A 27,025-nucleotide genomic window follows, 5' to 3' on the forward strand; every position below is an offset into this window, starting at 1 on the left:
CACGTTTTATGGAGGACGTAAACAAGCGACGACAAACCCTTCTTTCTCTTTCTAAACTTGAGTGCGGTCCCAAAGAAATCAACTCCAGGGAAATTGGCCTACGTTAGCTATTTTCAGCGAACTGAAATAAACGCGACAAAGTTGGAAAAAACACCAATTCATTTTAAAAGTGACGTTTTCGCTGCCGTCACCTTTGTCGATGCTAAAAGTCCCTAGTTTCAACCGTTGTGTCGGTTTTGTGTTGAACATGTCGAAGAAGTGGCAAAGGAATCTGCACTCTTTGTGAACGATGAAAGACCTGAGCAGATCTCTGTTGACATTACAGAAGACGTTGTGGCTTCATCCGACAGTTAAATCTCCCTCATGCTGATGTTGATGATAATCAGGATTATGATGAAGGCTTTGAAGATGAAGACTATGACCGATTGCTATGTTTAACAAGTTGACGTTTAAGTGACCAGGTCTACCTTTAGCTTTAGGTATCGAGTATATAAAATAACGCACGGTCAACGGGAAATGTTCGATCATTGTCCGCAGGTCATGATCACATCATCTCAGTTCTACTTCCAAGAAGTTATATATAAAAGGGAAGTTAAGCATTAGCATTACTTTCGCATTCTTCTCCTTGAGTCTCGTTTTGACATCTCAGCGTCGTTTATAAAGTATTAGCCCTGTCTTTTAAACGCTTTTCCATAGGTCAGTTTCTACTTATGTTAAGGGATGTTTCGTTCCTAAATCGAGACCACTAATGTTATCAGTAGTGCAGTTTAGTTTTGCCATATTTTATCCCGCGATTTTTCGTATGTTACGCTTGTTTTAGCCTCATCATACTTTTATTTTTCAACAAACCATAGTAACCTTGTGTTTATGACGCTTTTTCGTACATTCATCGTCCCCTTGTCGTCTTTCCGCTTTTCCGTGGGTTAATTCATTTGTAATATTAGTTTTACTTTAGCTTTCCGTAAGTTGTTTCGTTCTTACGTATAACAAAATGAGGATTTACAATTGATTTTACCGCGCATTTTAATTCATTTGCACCATATAAGAATCGATTGTCCTTTCCACAATAATTTTTTAACATTTGTTAAGTATCGTTGTGAATTAAAACTTCACTGGCCAGCATGCGCCTTTTCTGCGTGAAGATGAGACTGCGCAAATAACGTGACCGGTGCCAACCTGTCATTTTTTCAGATCCGGTGCTAACATGTACATTCCCATTTGGCGGCCACTAAAAAAACCCTTTAACGAGCCGTGAGCCTTTACGTAAAGTGAAAACTTATTATTTTAGTGTCTCAGAATGTTGTAGTTTTCTTTAATAAAGATGTGATCATCATAAAACCGCTAATGATAGCTGTACTCTTGATGAAGATTGCTTTTTGGGGGCGGGAATGCCTTTTGGAAAACGGTAGAAGTTGCACTTCAAAAACTTCTTGCGGGGGGTCTCCATCACTGCTTGCGACTTCCCCGGCTACTAACAACAAATACCCGGCAACTCGAAATCTTAGTGACAACCCTGAATATATTTGCAGTAATATATTAAAAACAACATGCAGTGTTTCATCCGACATCATTTTAGACACAGAGAAGTGGATTGAAAAACGACACCCAGCCGAGTGTTTTTAACACCAACTTCAAGGTGTCTGGATATCGGATGAAACATTAAGGGTCTGAATGGGCAGGTCCACATGTCAGTTGTCGGTAAAGATTTCATTACTTTGTCAGTTGTCGGTTAAAATTTTGGATATTTGTGGGTTGTCGGTAAATCTCGGTTGATAATTAACAAAACAAGTTATATGCAGTAAGTAAAAAACTTCTTCATTCATCATCAATTTATCATTTGAGTGCAATGGAACCTCAATAAATTCTGGTTTGTTTAAGCTATGCGATTGTTTATTTCACCTTTGTTTTGGAATGATAAAAACACCAATCTTTCTATACTTAATTTGTTTTCTTCCATGAGGCAGTTAATTACATTTTGTGAGTTCGGAGGTGGCTAAGGAGACCAATGCGAGGACGAAAGTGTCCGCTACATGTGATGCACATGATGTAAGCAGAGGTCAATGAGTTGCTGCATGACCGAGCAAGATTTATGAATTAGACCTTTTCACTTCGTACACTCTTCATCTGCTGACTCAGCACCCTCGCTGATGAGGCTGTGCCCTTTTAATCTGTCTTGAGTCAGTTTTTTCCAGTTCAAAGACCAGCGAAGTAATGAGAGAATAAGTGGCCTAGTGAGAATATGGGTCGAATTTCAGTAAAATTATTTTTAGTCACTGCAGTCTGTTTCCCGGGTCGTTTTCGAATACTGATTTATGGCTCGTGCCTTAGCTGTGGAATGTTTTGAACTCACTGCTGCCTAAGACGGAAATCAAATTTGGAACTTCCAGTCGCCAGTACCCTTCTGTTGCTATAGACTGGTTCTCGCCTTAAACCGCAGAGGCGAGTTTGCCACTCAGATAAGCAAAATAGTTTCCAAGGGAACTTCCCAATTTCATCAGATGTAGTCCTTTCAGTATTCTCAAAGCATTCTCCATAATTTTCTGTCAACTGGAATGCAGTGGCGCTCGATCGCAACCTCTTAACCTTTTCAAAAGAAATTTACAATCACTCTTATAACTTCACTTATGACTTGAGCATGGATAAAAAGTAGGCAGTGAAATTACTGCAGCAGGACGTCTAGTAGGCTCGATTATTACGTGCTGTGCAGGAAATGAGTGCTCTTTTTCCTGGATTTCCCCAGAAAAGGGGGAGAAACAAAGGCACACCATGTGATGGATCTAAAATAAGTTTTAAAGGAGGTGCAGGTACAAAACAGGCATTCTTCTATGCATGCTGGGAAAGAGAGGGAAATTGAACCTTCAAGACTTGGATTTACAACAACTTGACTCAAGTAATTTAACGACAGGGAATTTACAAGTACCAAATCTGGAATTTAATGTCGCCTCTGGTCTCGAAATAGCTCTACCGGTAACTAAAAGATCCTCCATGTGCTGAAAACAAATCAAGCAAAATACTTTTGAAAAAAAAGGGGAAATAAAAGACAAATAAAAAAATATGACTTATTTCTGAATACAATTAGTATCTGTACAATGTTGGACCATGTCAGCAGTCGGTTAAGTTTTTCCCTGTCGGTAGTCAGTATTTTTTTTCTCAGTTTAGTCTGTTATATTTTTCGCCATTTGTCACTAGTCAGTTAACCCCATTCAGACCCTTAGCACTGAGTGAAGTTTCTGATATACCATAAAATTCTGAAAATAAGCCCTGGGGCTTATATTTTTCAAAGGTCCTTTTTGAGGGGTTTATTTTTGGAGGGGGTTTATATACGGAGGGGAAAATAAATTGAGTTTCAAAATCGGCCAGGCTTATACTTGGAGGGAAATCTGCACCTTAAAATTGATTGAGCTAGCTTTTAGTTGGATTTTATGTCAGTAAAATGTCAGTAATGTCAGTAAAATGTCTACTCAAATTATCGCTTGTGCTAAAGAGACAAAGTCCAAGAAATTACTGTTCCAAGAATTGCCTTACCATGGAGTTAATATCATTTTTTACGATCATGGTCAGGTTCTTAAATCACTAGGTTCTTTATACATGTATATGTGCGTTTTTACTGTATTTGAACAATTTCTCTGTCTCCTCACTTGAGATTTCAAATGCCATACCGTACCCTCTGCTCCCCTCTCTTTCCAAACATTGATACCTGCATACCGTATTTATTCGATTAACCGCCCTGGGCGCTTATTAAATTTTTGGACCTTGAGAGTGGGCGCTTATTCGAGGTGGGCGCTAATTCGAGGCTGGGCGCTTATTAAATTTTCACCATTTTCAGCAAGTGAAGGATGTTTATTTTGCAACAAAACAATAAAAGCTAATAACAAAATGCGAAGAAGTAACGAAGCAAGGTTTCTGTAAAATACTCTGAAGAAAACTCCGTCCTCGGGAAAGTCTCCTATTAGAATTTAGTCACTCAAGTGGGTGGGGTGGGGGTGAGCGCTTATTTAAGTGGAGGGGGTGGGCGCTTATTCGAGGCAGGGCGCTTATTAACTTTTTCTGCCTTTAGGATGGGCGCTTATTCGAGGTGAGCGCTAATTCGAGGTTGGGCGCTTGTTCGAATAAATACGGTAACGAAAGGTGATTGGCGCTTTCAACTATAAATTTTAACAGCAATCAAGGTCACAAATAACTCCTCTGCGCTTCGTGTCTATGCACAGCTGGCTGTCATTAATTGGATTCTAAAATACTATTTTTTCTTTACTGTCGATCAATCCTGTCACTGAATTCATTCTAAGATGATATATTATATATGGAGAAGCTCTTCTTACCTTTTTAAATGAGGTTTCAGCACTTGTGATCAATCCACAAGATCTAACTCTGTTCGCTGCGATTTCGCTTGTGTCAATGTCCCTGTACACTACATGAGGTAGTTCGAGGTAGTTACTTAGGGAGGAGTACTTAGTCCCCCAGCCGTAAACACAGGCACGTCTAACGTGCATGACCTTTTCCAGAAGTTGCGTCATCCCAAAAGTAAGGAAAAGCGTAGTGAGAACAATAGCCGATTAGTAGTAGGCTCCTCGGTTAATGAAATATCTCCTTAACGCAAACATTTGTACACTGTACAGTTGAATCCGGCTTTGTGAATGGACACCTGCTTTAATATTACAGCCACCTCGTTCTTACGTTACCTCGTTCTTAAGTTACAAGACTCTCCTGCTGAAACGAGGTCGTAACGAGGTATATGGGATCAAGGGTCAACAGTAAAAATTAGGGTGTGATCAGGGAATACAGCGACGGGATCTGGGATCACAAGCCGTAGGAATAGGATGAGAAGTATTTTAAGGAGTTAAGAGATGGTTTACGGGTTTTCCGACAGAACAACAAACACCACAAAATTCTGCAAATTCTGAAATGCTCTGCAAATGTTTAAAAATTCAGTTCCGTAGAATTTTAACGTTGAAACATTTCAATCGGGTACCAAACCGCATGCAATCCGATCTGCTGGACTAGCTGGACTACAAAACCCTGGTACTTTCCTTAAATTGAGAGATATTTATTTATATTGCTTTATTGGCACATTACTGACTCTGCTGGTTGACCTGTTGACCCATTTTGTTGGAGATATACACTAAGGTGACTGAGCTACCGGAATTGGTCTTTGACTGCCCAATATGGATTCTGGAAAAAAAAGCCTCGCTCTGGGATTGATACCCTCGTTAGGCAAATTTACACCGTTGTAGGGCACCCTTTTTTTAGATTCAAGCTAACTGGATCCGCTGAGAGCTGGTACACTGCTCCCCCTGGGAGGGGGGTATTCCCCTATAAAATTGACGGGGATGCTTGTCGTACCTTTTAGGGGTTTAAATTGGTGGATTGGTACCGCTTAGGTAGTCTGCTACACAGTCGTTTTTAGTGTTGTCACGCAACGCTCCTCCCCACTAAGTGGGGAGGAGCGTTGCGTGACGACGCGAAAAACGGCTGTGTAGCAGACTACCGTTTAGGGTGCTAAAACTTAAAATGACTGCTGCCAGAGTTGTTAAGAATTCTGTTAGAAATAATATGCTTTATTATAATTAGGATAAAGATTTTTAACAATATTTTCAAAAAGTGCTTGAGAAGAAAGTGTTCGAATGTTATCTGTATTACTATTAAAATTTGCAGTGCCAGTAATACAATTTGTTGTTGTTGAATTGTTACCTTATAGAGGTGGAAATGAATTTGGGACAGGCCCATAAAACAAGATTCTGGTACCTTTTAGGGGTGTTCTCGAAATTTTTCGACGAGCAACACCGTCACTTTAATTTTATAGGGGAGTACCCCCCGGGCAATGCTCACTATATTATGCCGAGCGGTAACCCAACTAGATTTTATCAAAACCTACACCTGTATGATAGTCAGATATTGATGTATGACTAGAGGCACTCCTAAAGTTAGCTAGGCGGCGACTGAAACAAAGCTAGCTAGAGCAAACGCTTTTTATCCTAGAGTTATATACTGCATCAAAATTCGTTTTGCTTGTGTCGTTGCTGTTAAGTTGCCGTTGTTACATGAAATTGATCAAATTTTAAAAGGAAGGCTTAAATGACACGAACAGAGCACAAAACGATATATTATTATTATAAGAGCTCTAAAGTGGAACGCATTATGATAGAAATAATAACTCGAAAATAAAGACGGGAGCCAAACTTAATTCTCCAGTCAGTAACTAATAGGGCAGTTTAAACGAGGAAAATAAGACGCGTCTTACATACACTGTAGGACGCGTCCTAAATAAGACTCAAACTATCTCGTATAAACGGCACATTTCGCTTGAAATTTAGCTAACACGCGTCTTATCTAAGAACAGCCCCTAACGCCTGTTCTTCGATAAGACGCGTCTTTGCTAAGTCGCGTCTTTAATGTGCCGTTTATACGGGTAGTCTTATTTTTCCTGGTATAAATGGCCCTTGCGTGACTAAAATAAAATAAATCGAAATGAGAGATACTTTATGTAGTACTTCATCCAGTTTTTGTCAAGTTCACGCAGTTAATCAGGGATCAAGGTTTGCAACAATTTTGGGATGCGAGATCACAATTTTTGATCCCGTATTTTGGTCTTTTAAGGCCGTTTTTAAGTCGGGTATAAATATACCTCAATAAGATCTGTCCAGAAACGAAAATTTCTTACTGACCGGTGTTTTTTTTTAAATGAACAAATTCACTTAGAAGGATAACTTCGCTTTAATATGAGCACATAGGCGTACGGGCCGGGGGACGGCACCCCCCCCCCCTCCCCCACCCTAAATTTTGGGCAACTCAGTTTTTTTCTGTATGTATTATAGGGAGGTCATCCTTCTAAGCGACTGGGTTAATGGCAAAAAATGGATCCCATATTGCCGTTTTAGCGAGTTAAATTTAGAGAAACTTAAAGGATGTACAGTAAAGGTTGTTAAGTTGGGTCTAAACGAAAGCCACCGATAAAAATAGTTTTTTAGTTTTACTAGCTTTTCTGGACACAAGCCTGCCAAGAGGGAATGGGCACGAACTGGACTCATAGGTCCTATGCAAGGTGCCATCCCTACCCAATCCCACAACCCGTAAAGGTTGGCCACACCACAGGGGTCTACGTCCCCTACTCTTTTCGAACAGTGGTGTGGGTTCTTTTACGTCCCACATGAACAGATCAGTGAAAGTGCTGTCAGATGGGACCTACGATTTTTCGTCCTTATCCGAGAAGACTAGAAAGTGTAACCATTTGCAGATGTCATTACAAAGGCAGCACTTTCTTCTCAGTTATTTAAAGACCCCGAGTGTTGGTCCGGCCAGGGTTTGAACCCGCGACCTCCCGCTCGGCAGACCGGCGCTCTCCCAACTGAGCTAACCAGGAGGCGGTTCAAACAAAGAACTCGAAACTTCGCGTGACGTTCATGATTCTTATTTCACTGAATGACCTGAGGGTGTTACACTGTAAATTTGAGGGACCAGGGAAATGCGCAATAATACAAATAAACCATTGGGTTTAAATTAATGTAACTCTTTAAGTCACAAGAGTGAGCAACATAAATCTTCTCCGAACAAAATTGGTACATAATCAAGGGAAAAGCTTATGAGAACTGGTTAAATTATCATTAATAATGGTAATTGAACTGAGTGGAGTGCAATTTGGTCTGGAATCATACGCGTGATTTCAAAATCGAACGAGCGCGCAGCGCGAGTTCGATTTGAAATCACAAGTATGATTTCAGACCAAAATTGCACGACACGAAGTTCAATTACCACTTTATTACATCCATTTTGAAATCGCAGAATTTAGTCAGTACTAATATTTTATTGATCGAGTAGCCGGTTTGTTAAAAAGCCGAAACAAAAAGGCTTTTACATGTCATTTTGTATTCGAAACAGAAATGATGCGATATAGAACAAAAATGGTGCGATTTAAAACAGAAATGATGCGATTTAGAACATGAATGACGCGATTTGGAACAGATGCGATTTAGAGCAAAAAATGGTGCAATTTAGGAATAAATCACACTGCTGAGAGCCAATCAGATTGCACGGATAGCCAGTGATTTCAAAGTGGATGTAATAAAAGGGGAAATGTATTGATCTTTTATCAAATTCTTCCAACTAATTCTCAAGGAAAACATATATAGAACAGTCTGGAGAATTTGTAGGTCTCTTATTGTGCAAAGGCTTCTTTTTGTTGCACAGAGGCTAGGCAGAGGGAAGAAGACGCTATTTCTTAATTACTGCTAGAACTATTACAATGCACAGCGGGAACATATGTAGAAAAGGGACCTTCAGCATTAAATTCCTTGATTTTCTTTATATTAAAGAAAAGGATCACCAAAGAACTGCTCTGTCCATTTTCAGAAAACCCAATGTCTACTTATCAATATCTATTTACAAACCCGCCGGACAGAAAAAAAAGTTGAATTTTTAAACAAAACAGATTTTAATCTAATTTTAATTAAAATTTTCCCTGGAACGATTGATTTAGTAACAAACGATCTCATCCTTACAGCATCCTTACGATGAAAAGACAAAACCTCAAAAAACAGAAACAAGACTTAACAAAAGCTTAAGACCGAAGTCTTTACAAGCCATCTTCAGCTACACGCCTCATATGGTTTTCATAATGTTGAAGAAGAAGAGATTCACTACTCATCTCCTCTTGACAAATCCAACAGCTGTGTTTCTCAGTAATGTCCAGTTGCTCGTTTTTTATACCACTGTTTCTAGTCCTTCTCTGTGACAGTGTGCTGTTAGTCAATCCTGCCCTTATATTACTTCCTGCTCTCTTACTATCATGACGCACACGTTTAAATGGACCTTTGCTACTGTCACATTTCTGCAACATTTTTGTAATGTGGACTTCTTCATGCCTCTTAAAAACTCTCAGATGACTAAAACACTTGCCACAATGTTTACATTTAAAAGGCGTTTCCCCAGCGTGAACTTTTTCATGACGCCTTAGGTGTCCTGCTTGACTAAAACACATGCTACAGTGTTTACATTTAAAAGGCTTTTCCCCAGTGTGAACTCTTTCATGAACCCTTAGGTATCCTGCTTGGCCAAAACACTTGCCACAATGTTTACATTCATAGGGCTTTTCCCAGTGTGAAGTCTTTTATGACGCCTTAGGCTTGATAAGTCTGTAAGGCACTTGCCACACTGTTTACATTCATAAGGTTTTTCCTCAGTGTGTACTCTTTCATGACTCCTTAGGGTTCCTGCTGTACTAAAACACTTGCCACAATGTTTACATTCATAAGGCTTTTCCCCAGTGTGAACTCTTTCATGAATCCTTAAGTTTCCTGCTACACTAAAACACTTGCCACACTGTTTACAGTCGAAAGGCTTTTCCCCAGTGTGAACTCTTCCATGAATCCTTAGGCTTCCTGCTGTACTAAAACACTTGCCACACTGTTTACATTCATAGGGCTTTTCCCCAGTGTGAACTCTTTCATGAATGCTTAGGCCTCCGGATCGGCTAAAACACTTGCCACACTGTTTACATTCATAAGGCTTTTCCCCAGTGTGAACTCTTTCATGAATGCTTAGGCCTCCGGATCGGCTAAAACACTTGCCACACTGTTCACATTCATAAGGCTTTTCCCCAGTGTGAACTCTTTCATGAATGCTTAGGCTTCCGGATCGGCTAAAACACTTGCCACACTGTTTACATTCATAAGGCTTTTCCCCAGTGTGAACTCTTTCATGAATGCTTAGGTTTCCTGCTTCACTAAAACACTTGCCACACTGTTTACATTCATAAGGCTTTTCCCCAGTGTGAACTCTTTCATGAATGCTTAGGCCTCTGGATCGGCTAAAACACTTGCCACACTGTTTACATTCATAAGGCTTTTCCCCAGTGTGAACTCTTTCATGAATGCTTAGGTTTCCTGCTTCACTAAAACACTTGCCACACTGTTTACATTCATAAGGCTTTTCCCCAGTGTGAACTCTTTCATGAATGCTTAGGCCTCCGGATCGGCTAAAACACTTGCCACACTGTTTACATTCATAAGGCTTTTCCCCAGTGTGAACTCTTTCATGACGCCTTAGGGTTCCTGCTTCACTAAAACACTTGCCACACTGTTCACATTCATAAGGCTTTTCCCCAGTGTGAACTCTTTTATGACTCCTTAGGGTTCCTGCTTGGCTAAAACACTTGTCACACTGTTTACATTCAAAAGGCTTTTCCCCAGTGTGAACTCTTCCATGAACCCTTAGGTCTGCTGCTTGGCTAAAACATTTGCCACAATGTTTACAGTCATAAGGCTTTTCCCCAGTGTGAACTCTTACATGAATCCTTAGTTTTCTTGGTTCGCTAAACCACTTGCCACACTGTTTACATTCGTAAGGCTTTTCCCCAGTATGAACTTTTTCATGACGCGTTAGGTGTCCTGCTTGGTTAAAACACTTGCCACAGTATTTACATTCAAAAGGCTTTTCCCCAGTGTGAACTCTTTCATGATTCGTTAGGTTTCCTGCGACACTAAAACACTTGCCACACTGTTTACATTTATAAGGCTTTTCCCCAGTGTGAACTCTTTTATGAGTCCCCAGGTCTCCTGATCGGCGAAAACGCTTTCCACACTGTTTACATTCATAAGGCTTTTCCCCAGTGTGAAATCTCTCATGATGCATTAGGTTTCCTGATTGGCTAAAACACTTGTCACACTGTTTGCACTTCAAAGACATGGATTTGCCTCTTCCTTTACACCCTTTCAACATAAAAGAGAGACACTATGGTTTTATCTTTCTAAAACAACATAATCCAGCTGCATTAAAGACGCACGGCCATGAGGTAACGACAAGACTAAAAATGTATTAATTTTGTACGTACAATGTAGAGATTATTTTCAAAAGATATTCCAAAAAGTCATTGTTTTAATAGGGCTGACCAAAACAGCTGACAGATTATAACAGTTGACTTTTAAAAAGATGTCTGTCATATACGATCTGTATAAGTCAAAAAGTGGATTGTTACAATCATGCAAAATGTTACGTGCAAAGTTTCATCAGTTCCAAGCGCTATTCGATGTCAAACATAAATACAAATTGTTTATTTGCCTCATTGTAGCTTGGTAAGGTAATAACTTTATATAATTACGTTAATCAGTTCAGTTTAAGCTTTTCCCCTTGATTTTTCCTGTAGACGACAAACTCTGGTAAGGGAGCACTCTTGTCATGCACCAAGGGTGGTCGCGTACGAGAGAGTTGACTAAAGTGGTTCCTAAAGGAAGGTTAAGTGCTAGCAAACAGATGTCTATTATGATAAGTAACTAGGGAATTTATTCGGAGACAGAATTTATTCGAATAATGTATGTATTACAATGCAAGTTTGATAATGTCACAACTTATGGTCACAACGTGAACGGAGAAAATATATATATCTGGTTTCCTTCAACACACAAGCAATTAGTATCAGAAGGAGATACTTAAGTTTTTATGACTACACTGTATAACATAAATTTTAATTCTACTGTAATTTGAAGTCAATTTTTAACTGTTTCTGTATTTGTTTCTCTTTAAAAATGTAATTGTTCGACGGACAAGTCATGTCAAAGATTTATATGTCCGAACTAAATTTCATAGGTTTTGGCACACCCTGAACTTTTGAAGGGAAGGTTGGTGTTTAGGCCCAGGTAACCCAGGCTCACTGTTACCGTCACGTACGGATTTCATAACATGGTTAAATATAGAGAACATATATGGGGCGAAGTTTAGGTCTGGAAATTTGCCAGGAAAGGGAAATAAAAATCAATGAAACTTACCACCAATAACAAGGTTTAAATTTTACTAAGACACTGGAGTAAATGATCTACAGTCGATTCCCGATTACTCGAACCTTCCAGGGAAATCGAAAAAGTTCGATATGGCGGGCATTTGAGTTATTGGGAAGTCGAAGCAGGTAACCGAAAATAAGGAAATGGGATGGAGAATGAATGCAAGTAATTAAAAATGCACACCTCAAAACTTCATTTTGATAGATACACAGTGCTAGGCTCACTGTTAGTGTCACGTACGGATTTCATAACATGGTTAAATATAGAGAACATATGGGGCGAAGTTTAGGTCTGGAAATTTGCTAGAAAAGGAAAATAAAAATCAATGAAACTTACCATGTGGCGAGTTGTTGTTGTCCTTAATGTGTACACAAAGCTTTGGGAAAAATAGTCTGCTTCACCTTTCCTTCATAGTATAGTGACAGTTACTATACTACATTATGAAATCGGTACGTGACACTAACAGTGAGCCTGGGTTACCTGTGGTATAGGGAGCCATCGTTTATTACATCCCAATAGGTATGAATCACTATGAATACGTTTAAAAGGATATGGACTGCGGGAGGGTACTCCTGGGATTTCTTGGTGGGGGTGTGCTGCCTGGTTCTTCAAATCCTGGCCCAATTTTAGACCAAAAAATGTAATTTTCCATCGCCCTTTTCAGACTAGATCTCTAAAATCCATACCCATTTTCAGACCTGGCCTTTAGGCAGAAATTATGTTATGATTGCTTAGATTAGAATGCAAACAAAAAAATTATTCCACTCCAATTGGAATTAGCATATTTCTCTTTCTTTCTTACTCATTTGGATTTGAAATGATGAATACGTTCATACACTCTGTGGTTTGAGCGTAGTTCCCTTGAAAACCATACCTGATTCCAGAGCAAAATGGGCAAATTGCAGACCCGTTTTAAGACCAAAACCGCACAAAAACCCTACCCGATGGGTTGGCACATATGGCTTATGTAAGGGAATACCCCCAGGGTATGGACCTTACCATTTAACTTTGTCTTTTCTTGATGAATATTCATCGTTTCGCGCCATTTTGTCAGCGTGTACAAAACATACATGTATCTAGATGTGACAAACCAGTAACGATAACCTTATTTAGCATTTGTCTTCTCAATATTGTTTTGAGCTCCATATCTTGTCAACATGATGATCAAACATGACAAATATGCCTTAGAACTGTGGATTTCTACATAACTGCTGCCTGATCAATTTTACAAGGAGAAATTAAGATTCAAAAAGTGTATTCCATCGGACTGTGAATCTGTGTACCATGAGATTTTTGTGCCTCATTGTGAGACCGTGAGATTGTCCTTGAAACGGTGAGTCTCACGGTAAGGTGAGAGGTGTGCAGAGGATAATAATGACCATTTTTGTATCACAATTGCAGGACGATTAGGTTGGTTAAGTTAATATTGAATTCTACAGCAATGCGGGTTTTCAGTGTTTACATGGAGGTACAGGTATTGCTGCAGTATTTGAACACTTTCTTCGTCCCCTCTGCGCTGATTTTGACCACAGTTTAATTTTGTCCCACACCACTGTGGATTTGTAAACACACTAAGGGATACTTTATTAACTTTGAACTATTTTAGAGTCCCAAAGGTTGGGAATTTGACCAAAAATATTGCTGATTCAAATGCCGCACGTTACGCCCGTCCCCCTTGCTCCCCTCTTCAAACATTGATATCTGCATCAACAAAAGCGATTGGCACTATCGACTGCAAACTTGAACAACAATCAAGGTCACAAATGATTCCTCTGCGCCCTGTATCTAAACGAACAAGCTACAATCGCCCGCAACGTTCATTAACGTCTTCTAAAATATTGTGTTTTCTACACTGTCCATCAATCCTGTCACTGTGTTCATTCTACGATGATATATCATGTACTGAAGAGCTTTACTTACCTTTTTTAATGAAGTTTCAGCGCTTGTGATCAACGCACAACATCTACTGAATAGCGTTTGTACATCAATATCCCCATACATGAAGTAGTTACCTAAAAAGGCGTACTCAGTCCCCCTGGCCGTAAACATAGGCACGTCAACGTGCATGAACTTTTCGGAAAATTGCTTCATCCCAGAAGGAAGGAAAAGCGTCTTGAGAACAGTAGCCGATTAGTAGAAGGCTCCTGGGTTTGTGAGATATCTCCTTAACGTAAACGTAATTTGTAGTCCTTTAGTGTACATTTGAGCCCGGCTTTATGAATGGACACCTGCTTACCGTAATGATTCGATTTAGCGCCTGGGGCTCTCAGGGCTGTCAACCCCCGACATCTTCAAATATTTAGAATTGACAAGGAAGGGATAATAGATGACGTAATAATGCACGAAACATGACGTCATTGGTGGAAAAAACACGCGAAAAAGATGTTGTTGGAATTGTAACACTTGCACCTGATTGGTTTACTTCTCACCCATCACATATTGCTTATATTACAATGGCATGCCGGAGTTTCTGAGGAAATGTTCAATGTTAAAAGTTAAAACAACGCAAAATATTTGAAATTTCATTGACAGAAAGTCGAATCTACAAGAAATAGCAAACTTCGGCAACTATCCGGGAGATTTCAGACTCTAATCTGGAGACCGGGAGAAACAGTTCCAAATCTGGAGTCTCCCGGATTATCCGGGAGAGTTGACAGCACTGGGCTCTTTTTTATTTCTGGTACCTTAGAGAGGAACGCTTACTCGGGACGGGGCGCATATTTCTTATTTGAGAAACAACCGAATGTTCAAAACAAAACTTCAATAATACTTTAAAAGGGGACAAAAACAGAAACTGTAACAGTAAAATGAACCTCCGTCTATACGTACCGGTACTCTAATTTAGAACAGGGGCGCTCAATGGGATAGGAGCGCTTATTAACAAAAACATCTTTGAAAGGGGCCGCTTATTCGAAAGGGGGCACTTATTGAAAGGAGGGCACTAAATCGAATCATTACGCTATTACAGCCACCTCGTTCTTACAGATGTTCCTTTTTTCCTAAGGAATAATACTCTTTCGCTAAACCAGGGTCAAAATCCCCATTGTTTTCCCAGCCAGGAGCCGATTACGAACAATCTTTTAAATAGTTGCAGATCGCCCCAGTTTTCTCGGATGGATAGATGTTATTAGGTGTGCGGCTACACTCGCGCGGGCAGATCCGCTATTATTAGTTCGGACACTTTTGCCGTAGTAAATGACCCATTCACCGCGGGAATTTGTGTTAGTGTGTGTGACCAGACTTTCCCGAGGAAAATTTCGCGTGTTAAATATCCATGGATACGTAAACAAGAACAAAGAAAGCGCCCATGATATTTGACGTGTTAATTAGCAAGGGTTTTTCTACTCACGGTAATACAGCCAATCATAAAGCTCGAATGGCTTTGCAGCTGAGTGGTTGTGGTTTCTTGGGTGTAGCTTAAATTTCAGACGATTACTTCGAGTCTTTTTTACTCCCCTTAACCGTCTGAAATTCAGGCTACCTTGGGCGTAGAGTAGAATTTTTTGGATTTTACTCTCTAATATCTAAGCTATTTTTGGTACAAATTTCAAAAAAAACAAATTTCAACGATTGGCGGAGTTGATCGGCATCGCACAGCCTTTGGATAGTAAACAGGTTTGTCAGGAAAAATTAATCCGTGAATTTAGTTTCTAGTTTTCTGCGAAACTTAAATTACTCAATGTACATGAATTATTAGCCTCCCCCGCAGGCGTTTTTAGGAGAGATCGTATTTCTTCCCTCCCCCTAAAAACGCCTGCGGGGAAGGCTAATGAATTATGCGAAACCCAAGAGAAGATGATGCCCGAAAAGTCTCAATGTTTTTAAGTGAAAGGTTTTTCTCAAAGGAGTGTATGGAACCCTTAGTCAACCATCTTCTTAACTTTAAAATTGTTGCCCTTGAGTGTATAGTCAAACATGGCTTTATGAACACCCGCTCTAATATCTTACAAACCTCATCTTTTTCGGAAGGAAGAGTTCTTTCAGTTTCTCTAAATGTAACCCGGTAAAATGAACACTCTTAATGCAATAAGGAAGAGAGAGATTTACTTAGAAGGATAACCTTTCTACAAAACGGACACGTCCGTTTTAATGGACCCTTCTACGGTTTTTTAACTTTTGCCCTGTACCACTTTGGGAAAATCTGTCGACACCACTGGAAAAAGCGCCTTAAAATTTGAGGGTGATGCACATTAAGAGGCGCTGCCTGTAGGGATCGAGCAAAGTTGGAAATCAGGCCAAATATCACAACTTTTGAAACTTTGTCAGAATAAAGCTTTTGACAGGCCTGATTGAATGACAATACGTTATCTTAAAAACCTAAAATTCTTATTTTGGGATTTTTTCACTTTGAGCGGACATTAATGGGGGTTAAAACAGAAAAAACGCTAAATTTGAAAAATCCAAAAATTATGTAGCCATTCAGTGAACCTTAATCCAGATCTTTACACGAATCTAAAGATATAAAAAATATATGTTTCATTGGGACCAGTAATGTTTTTGCCCAGGAAATGTATGTTTAAAGATGGCTCCTTTTTCCTTACACTTGTTCAATCAGGGACTCTGCTACAGATCCCGCGAAATATCTCTAGAAGTAGATGGACTTGGGAAAATTTGTTTATGCTGTTTGGAATAAAAATTTCCGCTAGCAGTCATATTGTGTTGGCAGGAGAACGACTCCATAATGCCGAAACTTCGAGTCTTCATGAGACGCCATTCTTGATGACATGGACAGCACTGGTTACGAGTTTTATAATATCCAGCTACGGCAAAAAGACACTACAAAATAACAAAACCTGCTATTTTTAATATTTTCCGGGAGTATACTTGATTTATGACTGGTTTTGGTCATTTTAAACGCAACGAGCCATGGAAGGACGATTTTGCATTACTGATGAAGTTGTCTTTTTTTAAACTTTTCAGCAAGTTTCTCAAAGAAGAACTCTGTCTTTGCTAACAAATGCTCTTTCATTTAATTTGTAGGTAAATACCAAATAATTTTTCTTTCAAATTACATGCCATCGGACAGTATAAGTTTTTGTTCTGGAGAGGGGCGGGGGGAGGAATAACTGGTGACTTAAATTAAATGCGGCAAAAAAATCTTGATCCACGAGAAAAGCATAACAAATTTGGTTCCATAATAGGACCTTGTGGTCCTATGTTATAACCTAGAACCAACCCCTCCTACCCTCAGTCCGTAAGTCGAGGGAGTCACATTTGATAGATGAGGCCATGACTCTTGAACCTAATGGCCTAAATTGGCGTGATGAATTATTGTAACCTATATCCCAGGATATATCCTTATTAGTTTTTTTGTTTTTTATGTTGTACGTCATTTCCGCCTCTCCCTTTTAAACAATATTTATTGCGACATCCTCCATCTATGTGAGGGCTCGACACTTACCCGATATCCACAGGAAAGGAAAAAATGCACGTGGAAAAGAAAAAATACAGGAAGTCTGTAACTGCTTTCCCGATCTGATAACAACGTTCTAGGCACTGTGGATAATACTCTTTATCTCCAGCGAAAAAAGGCTGTGGAAATTTCTCCAAAATTAATCTTACTAAAGTTTGCCACGAAAAAAAAAACAGATCGTAACATCGTTTCACTTCGCTGGCAATGGCAGCCATTTTGGACCTCTGACTGAAAAAAGGTGGCCTGGGTAGAGAACGGCCGGGCGGACCTCACGTGGAGCTCATACGCGACGATCCGCCATTTTAATTTTTGCATTTGCAATTTGGTCGGGGAGCTTCAAAAATTAGTCATGAGTCTTTGAGATTTGGGTTCAGGCGTCTAGAAAAGGATGAGGATGGAAGAAAGGACGTTGAGGAGAGGAATCTTGGAAGTCAGTCGGTCAAGGAGAAAAATCAAACAGCTAAAGAAACAGCCAAAAAGAAATACGAAGAAAAACGAAAGACGGTTTGCCTTGGTTTTAGAAAAGAGTGTCTAAGCGAGTTCAGTTGGTTGGAATACAGTGAAGAGGAGGGGCAGATAAGCTGTGCAATTTGTAACCAGTTTCCCAATATATGAGATAACAGTAGCTCGTTCTTCCTCGGTAATATCAGTTTTCACATGAGTAATATAAAGGGATACGATCATAGCCGTCGACATCTAAGTTGTATTGAAGCGAAAACTCTTACTTATACTCTGTTCCTTCTATGTAACGATTTTTGGTGGCAAACACATTTTGAGTTCTAAAGCTTTTTGGAATGTAAATTTGTGGTTTGGAAGTAAAATACGAGAATCACCTTCCATGATGGAAAGTGAAGTGAAAAAATAGTGTCGAGCTCTGAATTAAATATATTGTAATTCCCATCATAAATTCAGTAAACCTGAAGAAGGCTGGTATGGCCAGCCGAAATATTGTTGAATAAAAACAATACACGTCACGGTTTTGCAGTAACTATAGTTACTAGAATTACTGCTTCCAGGATCATACAGGAGCGCCTTTTCAAAAATTCAATAATAGCAACAGAATAGGCATTCTTCTTCCGACTTTTAACTTTAATGGAAAAAGTGACTAACTATGGAACCCATCTGAGAGATCTTGAGGATTTCGATCTCTGACTCTGTCATCAAGCACAGGTTTTTGCCAGAGAAAAGCAAGGGATGATTTCCTGCCGTAAAAATTCCATCACATCCGAGTGGACAGCCGCTTGCTGCCTCGCAAATTCTTCAGCCTCATCATCGGAGTCGGTGGCATCTCTTCTCTTACATGCCATCCTAGAGGAGAATGAGGTGATTTGTTGTGGACGTAGGAACTCCTTTAACGTGAAGATTCGCATCCCGCTCTGATCTCTCAAACATCTCATCTCCTCCGAGACGTCATCTGGGCTTGCTTTAATCCCCGTGGTCTCTCCATGTTTAAACTTTTCCTTCATGTACCTACTTTGTTTGGAATTAAGCTGATGGCGTGGCATGGCCGACTCCCGACAAGCTCATCCCTCTGGCAGACAAGGGGAACCACTGTGTATTTCCGTATCCGGTATCGTCACTTCAGGATGGCTCCCCCCAGGCTCAAGACACTCTGCGGAACTGAGCTTTGCTCGGTCAATAAGTGAAACACTCTCGGCCCGACGGAATTGGTGTTTACCATACATGAGGTGCTGCTCCAGCCGTCCGTATGTCATAAAGGACTTGGTGCATCCGTCATCTGGGCATGGAAACAGGTGACTATCAGCCAGATTGGCATTTGCTTGTTGGGTCATTTCAGTGGTAGAACCCTCCTTGAGTAAGCTATTTGTATGGGATGTCGCCGGCTTTGGCTGTCTGGGTTTCACAGACACAAATTCTCCTTTCACTGGCCTTTCAGCAATCCATTTAACTTGGTTATCGTGTGGTATTCCTGAGAGAAGAGACCAAAATAAGCAAGTAATGGTGGCTTTAACACTCGCTGCCGTGATCTCGAAGTTGGACAAACTACTGATGCCTTTCCACTTGCTACTCTTTGTTTTCACTGGTGTTTTAAGCTAGCAAGAAAAATCCTTGTTACTTTCGCGATTTTTGCGATCTTTGCGGACATTTCGGGGCCCTTCTTGGCTTCTTTGCTTTCTAAGTCTGGAATTTTGTTAGATTTGTTATTTTTGCGATTTTTGCGATATTTGTCATGGGTGTTTTTAGCTAGCAAGAAAAATCCTTGTTATATTTGCGATTTTTGCGATATTTGCGGACATTTCGGGGTTCTTCTTGACTCCTTTTTTTCCAAGTCTTGATTCTTGTTAGATTTGTTATTCTTGCGATTTTTGCGATATTTGTTAGTGATTTTCTGACATAATTTTTTCTCAATTATTTCTTTTGCGACAATTGCGAAAAATATTTGCTAGAAAATTTTTGCTAACAAGATCGATCCTGGACATATCTCGCAGTTTGGACAGTGAAAACCCCAAGGTAAACGCATTTCATCGCACTTACATGTAAAGAATGGAAGACCAACAGTCTAAGCCGTAGACTTGCTACAAGTCGACGTGTTTTTTAACCGCGATTTTCGCTCATATGTTAAGGCTTATGATCCAAAATCGCTTCCATTTGTTCTTAAAAGTACTTTAGCATTCGAAATTCACTGAGTGATGTTCTCTCTGCTCCGCTGTTTGTTGCTGCCGTCTCCTTCTTTGTTGCTTGCGTTGAATTTCAAGTCGGCGTTCTCGCTCATGAGGAATTTTTCGGTGTCAAATCTTCCCCTGCGAGGATTGACAATTCGGCGTTCTTGAGTTTGCTGTTCTGTTTGCATAAGAAATCGCTTGAGATTCACCAATAGGAAACATTGTTCCGCACACGATGAATAAACAAGTCAGCTCTTCAGGAATACTTTGGTCATTGATGGGAAATCGCTTCCAGTTGAATGTTGCCCAGAAACAAAAAATGCCCCGTGACGTCAAACTACTGTATGACGTCATAGCGTACACCATCAGAAATGTAAAAGTAAAGATCAGCGCGGATCCATGCGCGGTCCACGCACTGCGCGCGCGACGAGATTATAAACTCACTTCGCGAGGAATAACTATTCTTTCACAAAATTGGCCAGGGCGATGCGCTTTATCGTTTTTTTCTGCCCTGTCCCTTGACTTGCCCACGCCTAACCCAACGACTGGGTACGAGTCTGCCCCATTAATGGCTCATCGTCACAGGATACCCAGGTACACAATAGTTGCTTGCGACTTTGTAGGTGTTGTGGAGAGAATGAAAAAGAAGAAGAAGGGTCAGTCGGCTTTACAGCCGTAAGGAATCCACTATAGTCATTACGTTCACTGTTTTTCCTCACCTCTTGCGAATTCTTTTGATATGTTGCAAGGCTTGTGGTCAGCTTTCCACGACACTGCCGGCAGATTGCTTAAGAAAGATAACATTCGAGAAAGCCTTTGTGAGTGAATACAGTGGTTAGTGTAACATTTCTAATAATACTGTTGAATACCTGAGCCGATGGGTATAAGTGATCCAGTCCTTTTGAAGATTTCCTCTGACAGGTTCCTACTGATAGTGCGATCACCCGTGTGATTTTTTGAGCGGTAAGATGTGACCCCCTCTGGGACCTGGCAAATCTTCTTACGCCCTCTCCATTTTATACCAAAGGTATCTCGATGCTTTTGACAGACCATGAAATCTACTTCAGGCGTTCCCGAAAATACTCAGCCATATACAAAGTTAAGTCAACCGTGAACATCCCTTCAATACGCCCCTCAATGACAGATGTAAAGGGGTATGAAAATGTTCTTACCTGCTCTCAATAAAATCAACTCTTTCTCAGACAACACGTCCTCTTCACGCATTTTCAGCATTTCCAAGTGGCCCGTAATATCGCGCTGACAATCACCTAACACTTGATATTCGTCAACTACTGTATCTTTCACAGTAACTGAACCGCACTATGTCCCAAATAGCTTTCCAATCCCGCATTTATTCATTTTTTCTACTTTTACGAACAAAGATGTCTGCCATTCACTTGTTTTAAGTTATCGTCGGAGTGGGAGTGTTTGTAGGCGCCTTAAACTTTCTAGCAGTCTGGTGATCTCTTCGCAGATGATTGGCAGGTGGACATGAGAGTGTTTTTGCAGTCAATAAATATAATGGCTTGAATTTTGTACTGTCCTCCAAGAAAACAAGGGTTTCGAGAGAACATGATATTATGAAAAAGTGTCCCGTCAACTGTTTCCCGGGAAAGTTACGAACAAGTAGAATCTAAAGATTGTTTGTTGCGCCTATAACTAATCAAGCGTGACAAATGCTTATTGAATTACAGCATTAAACTTTGCGGGTACTTTCCTAGGCATGCAAAGTGAGGCGACCTTAAAAATCTGTCGAAAAACTGAAATCCGAATTCGAAGATTTCCCTCTAGATTAAGATGAAGCTAACATACAGAAATGAAATGATGTGCCAAGTGTATAATTTCTTCAATGTACTACGACATGCCAACATCTTTTTTCCATATAGTATACCTGCCAACTCTCACGCCTTAGGCGTGAGTCTCACGCCTGCGGGTTGAAAACTTCGATCTCACGCCGGCTCACGCTTGCGGGACAATTTCTCACGCCTGATTGAAAAATGTGAGTTGTTGCCGTCTTGCTTGACACAATTTCCAAAAATATGTTAACTCAGACCCATATAAGGAACGAAAACCATCTGTAAAATGAATAAATGACAATACCTTCCTCACGATCTCTGATTTTTGAAGTGAAAAGCACTGGGAGCGAGGTCGCATTTATACGCGTCCGGAAGACTTCGGACTTCTTCGGGAGACTTCAGACTTCTTCGGGAATCTTCGGATATGATCGTGTCGTCTTCAAAAATCCCAGCACTCCCAGGATAAAAATCTCATGCTTATATCTCAGAAAAAGTTGGCAGGTATAATATAGGATGTCACAATGAATTTTCCAAGACGACTATAACGAGGCAAATGTTTGAGGTACACTTTTGACATGCAATTTAAAGCGGTAGACCAGTCCCTCTTACAACTTCAGGCCATTTACAATCAATAATCTAAAAATTCTTGAAAGTTTTTATTGGATTAAAGAAGCATTGCTCGTGTGTTTGACAAGATGCGAAGGTTTAGCTGCACCAACGTACCAAGGGACGCAGCGGGCAAATCCATCAGACTTGACGCACTAGCAGATCAATAAAAACAATGTACATATTGGTTATAAAATAACAACACATTCAAAAACAAATTAGCAAAACAGTATTTGACAAATTGCATAGTTTATTACCAGCTTTTGCATTCTCGTCACATCAACCCTGGCGACAAGACCTTCAGAGAGCGTCTCAAGAAAGGTCGAATTTTGGGCACTTTCAAGGCGCTCTACTGGCAACACACAGAGACGGCCCGCGGAACTTTTTATATCAAAAACTTCACCAGCATAAGGGGCTGTTTACATCATACCGGGGGGACTTTCACACGGGAGTGAGTTCACACCAGTTCCCTCTCATGGCTCTACATTTGTTTATATGATACCACCACAAAATGTCATGCCGGCGCGAGTCACCCCGGCGTGAGTTCACCCCGGTTGTTGTACCGGGGCGAGAATTTCACTCCGGTACGAAATCTCGCAACGGTATCATGTAAACTCGAAACTACCACACGTTTCGGTGTAAAATCGGTTAGCCGGTAGACTGGAACGGGTAGCGCATGCGTAATGTTTGCGATTTTGAATCTTACGTGTATTTTATCAACATGAAGTCTACCTTCAAATAACGAGATATGAAATGACCCAGTCATAATGTAAAAGCGATACGAAATAGAAAAGTCATCCCGCTATGATACTCGCGTCGGTGCGAGTTTTCTCATCTAAACACCCAAAAAGGCTTTCCAAAAGGTATTAAAAAATTGCTCAGTCTCAGTCTACTACTCGAGATATCCCTCGGGATATGCAGCATAGCCCATGACTATACGAGTATTAAGAAAAAGAGAGTTTTCTTTCAAATTGATTTTGATGAAATTGATAGATCACTTCTAACAACTGAATTAAGTTTCCTTGGGTTTTGGAAATTTTGTACGGATTTTTCAAATTTTGATTTTATTCCACTTTTTAAGCAAAAAATGCCCCCTTAAAGTAAACGCGTCTCAAAAGAAAAATATTGAGTTAACGATAAAACAAATTATGCCAATGAATCAGGCATATAATAGACTTTATGTAACTCCCAAAAGTTACAAAAATTGGTAGACGCTTACCTTGAATAGGGTTCTTCAATTCCGCCATCACGACCAAATTATTTTCTTCATCTTGAAATGCCGAACGTTTTTATCGGCCAATCGCGATCCAGGTCATTATGTAAGATGTCAAACCTCGTCATCAATTACAGTTAGATTTTTATTTAAAAGGCGCTTTGTTAGTCTGTTCCACTAAACTTTACTATCCAATTGACTTTCACTGTAGCATTTGCAATAACAATTTTAATTTCATTAAAAGTGAACGCTTTCACAGTTTTTAACGATATAAATAAAGCAGAAAAAGAGAAGAATGTGAGAAAAAAACCCTTTCTTTAGAAGTGCTTTGTCCTTCTTTAAACAGCGAAATCTCTCCTTATCATTTGTGTATTTATAAACCCGTCTAACAGAAACAAATTCTAACTTTCTAACTCAACCGATTTACCAAAAGCAAAAAAAAGAAATCATGCTTTAACTTAAAAGGCCAAACGTTACAAAACCGTAACGAAACTTAACAAAATCTAAAGACCAAAACGTTTATCAACTTTATGAGCCATCTTCAGCTACGTGCCTCATATGGTTTTCATAATGTTGAACAAGAAGAGATTCACTACTCATCTCCTCTTGACAAATCCAACAGCTGTGTTTCTCAAGGATAGGTGATTGCGGATCCTTCATACCACTGTTTCCAGTCTCTCTTTATGACAGTGTGTTGTTAGTCAATCCTGACCTTGTACTACTTTCTTCTCTCTTACGCTTACAATGAACACGTGTAAACGTACCTTTGTCACTGTCACATTTATGCAACATTTTTTTAGTGTGGACTTTCTCGTGCCTCCTAAGACCGCTCGACTGACTAAAACACTTGCCACACTCTTTACATTCATAACGCTTTTCCCCATTGTGAACTCTTTCATGAAGGTTTAAAAGTTCTATTCGGCTAAAACACTTCCCACACAGTTTACATTCATAAGGCTTTTCCCTGGTGTGAACCATTTCATGTCTCCTTAGCACTCCTGCTCTGTCAAAAAACTTGCCACACTGTTTACATTCATAAGGCTTTTCCCCAGTGTGAACTCTTTCATGAATCCTTAGGTTTCTTGCTGCGCGAAACAACTTGCCACAAAGTTTACATTCATATGGCTTTTCCCCAGTGTGAACTCTTTCATGATTCCCCAGACTTCCTGTTTGGCTAAAACACTTGCCACACTGTTTACATTCATAAGGCTTTTCCCCAGTGTGAACTCTTTCATGACTCGTTAGATGTCCTGCTTGGCTAAAACACTTCCCACACACTTTACATTCATAAGGCTTTTCCCCAGTGTGAACTCTTTCATGAATCCTTAGGTTTCTTGCTTCGCGAAACAACTTGCCGCACTGCTTACATTCATAAGGCTTTTCCCCAGTGTGAACTCTTTCGTGACGCTTTAGGTTTCCTGCGTCACTAAAACACTTGCCACACTGGTTACATGCATGAGGCTTTTCCCCAGTGTGAACTCTTTCATGCTTCGTTAGGTGTCCTGCTTGGCTAAAACACTTGCCACACAGTTTACATTCATAAGGCTTTTCTCCGGTGTGAAGTCTTTCATGAATCTTTAAAAGTTCTTTTCGGCTAAAACATTTCCCACACAGTTTACATTCATAAGGCTTTTCCCCAGTGTGAACTCTTTCATGTCTCCTTAGGGCTCCTGCTCTGCCTAAAAACTTGCCACACTGTTTACATTTGTAAGGCTTCTCCCTCGTGTAAACTCTTTCATGATTCGTTAGGTTTCCTGCTTCAATAGAACACTTGCCACAATGTTTACATTCACAAGGCTTTTCCCCAGTGTGAACTCTTTTATGAGTCCTCAGGTCTCCTGATCGGCTAAAACGCTTTCCACACAGTTTACATTCATAAGGCTTTTCCCGAGTGTGAAGTCTCTCTTGACGCATTAGGTTTCCTGCTTGGCTAAAATACTTGTCACACTGTTTGCACTTCAAAGACATGGATTTGCCTCTTCCTTTACACTCTTTCAACATAAAAGAGAGACATTATGTTTTAATCTTTCTAAAACAACATAAGAGAGCTTGATTAAAGACGCACGGTCATGAGCTAACGAAAAGACCAAAAATATATTAATTTTGTATGTACAATCATCAAATGATGTAAACATTATTTTCAAAAGATATTCTTGTTTTGGTACACTGCAGTTAACCGTCTCATAGCGACCAGTTCTCGTAAGCTGAAACTTTAGAAATGACTGTTTTGTTTCTCAGTCAAACACTGTTTCAACAATTCTCTCGTAAGTCACCACTACATTTATCTAAATTTCTGAAAGGACGGCAACAACATTTTGGGCCAGATATTTGACAAATTCTTTTGGTAGCAACCACCTCGCACAATCATTTATGATGGTGAGAAAACTGTTGCTCAAATGTCGCAAAAAGTCATTGTTTTAATAGGGCTGACCAAAACAGCTGACAGATTATAGCAGTTGACTTTTAAAAAAGATGTCTGTCACATACGATCTGTATAAGTCAAAAAGTGGATTGTTACAATCATGCAAAATGTTACGTGCAAAGTTTCATCAGTTCCAAGCGCTATTCGATGTCAAACATAAATACAAATTGTTTATTTGCCTCATTGTAGCTTGGTAAGGTAATAACTTTATATAATTACGTTAATCGGTTCAGTTTGAGCTTTCTCCCTTGATTTTTCCTGTAGACGACAAACTCTGGTAAGGGAGCACTTCTGTCATGCACCAAGGGTGGTCGCGTACGAGAGAGTTGACTGAAGTGGTTCCTAAAGGAAGGTTAAGTGCTGCAAACAGATGTCTATTACAACAAGTAACTAGGGAATTTATTCGGAGACAGCATTTATTTGAATAATGTATGTATTATAATGCAAGTTTGACAATGTCACAACGTATGGTCACAACGTGAACGGAGAAAATATATATTGCTGGTTAGTATGGGAAGGAGATACTAAAGTTTTTATGACTACACTGTATAAGATAAATTTTAATTCTACTGTAATTTGAAGTCAATTTTCAACTGTTTCTGTATTTTTTCTCTTTAAAAATGTAATTGTTCGACGGACAAGCCATGTCCAAGATTTATATGTCCGAACTAAATTTCATAGGTTTTGGCACACCCTGAACTTTTTGAAGGGAAGGTAGGTGTTTAGGCACAGGTAACCTTGGCTCACTGTTAGTGTCACGTACGGATTTCATAACATGGTTAAATATAGAGAACATATGGGGCGAAGTTTAGGTCTGGAAATTTGCTAGAAAAGGAAAATAAAAATCAATGAAACTTACCATGTGGCGAGTTATTGTTGTCCTTAATGTGTACACAAAGCTTTGGGAAAAATAGTCTGCTTCACCTTTCCTTCATAGTATAGTGACAGTTACTATAATACATTATGAAATCCGTACGTGACACTAACAGTGAGCCTGGGTTACCTGTGGTATAGGGAGCGATCGTTTATTACATCCCAATAGGGGCCTGGGGCCCGTTTCTCGAAAGTCCTGGTAACTTTACGGGCCCGAAATCAAAAATTCAAATCGAAATATAAAGAATAAGAGCGTGGGTCTTGGCTAGCAAACTACTCCATTTAGTTTCATTAACTGACAGTTTTATCATGT

General features: G+C 39.9%; 1 pseudogene; it reads right to left on the reverse strand.

Moving 5' to 3' along the window:
* The window catches only part of LOC140929987 (uncharacterized), a 41,760-nt pseudogene extending 15,406 nt beyond the window's left edge, over positions 1–26,354 (reverse strand).
* Between the last annotated feature and the right edge of the window lie 671 nt (positions 26,355–27,025).

This window comes from Porites lutea, chromosome 3, assembly GCF_958299795.1.
Source record: "Porites lutea chromosome 3, jaPorLute2.1, whole genome shotgun sequence".
Lineage (NCBI taxonomy): Eukaryota > Metazoa > Cnidaria > Anthozoa > Scleractinia > Poritidae > Porites > Porites lutea.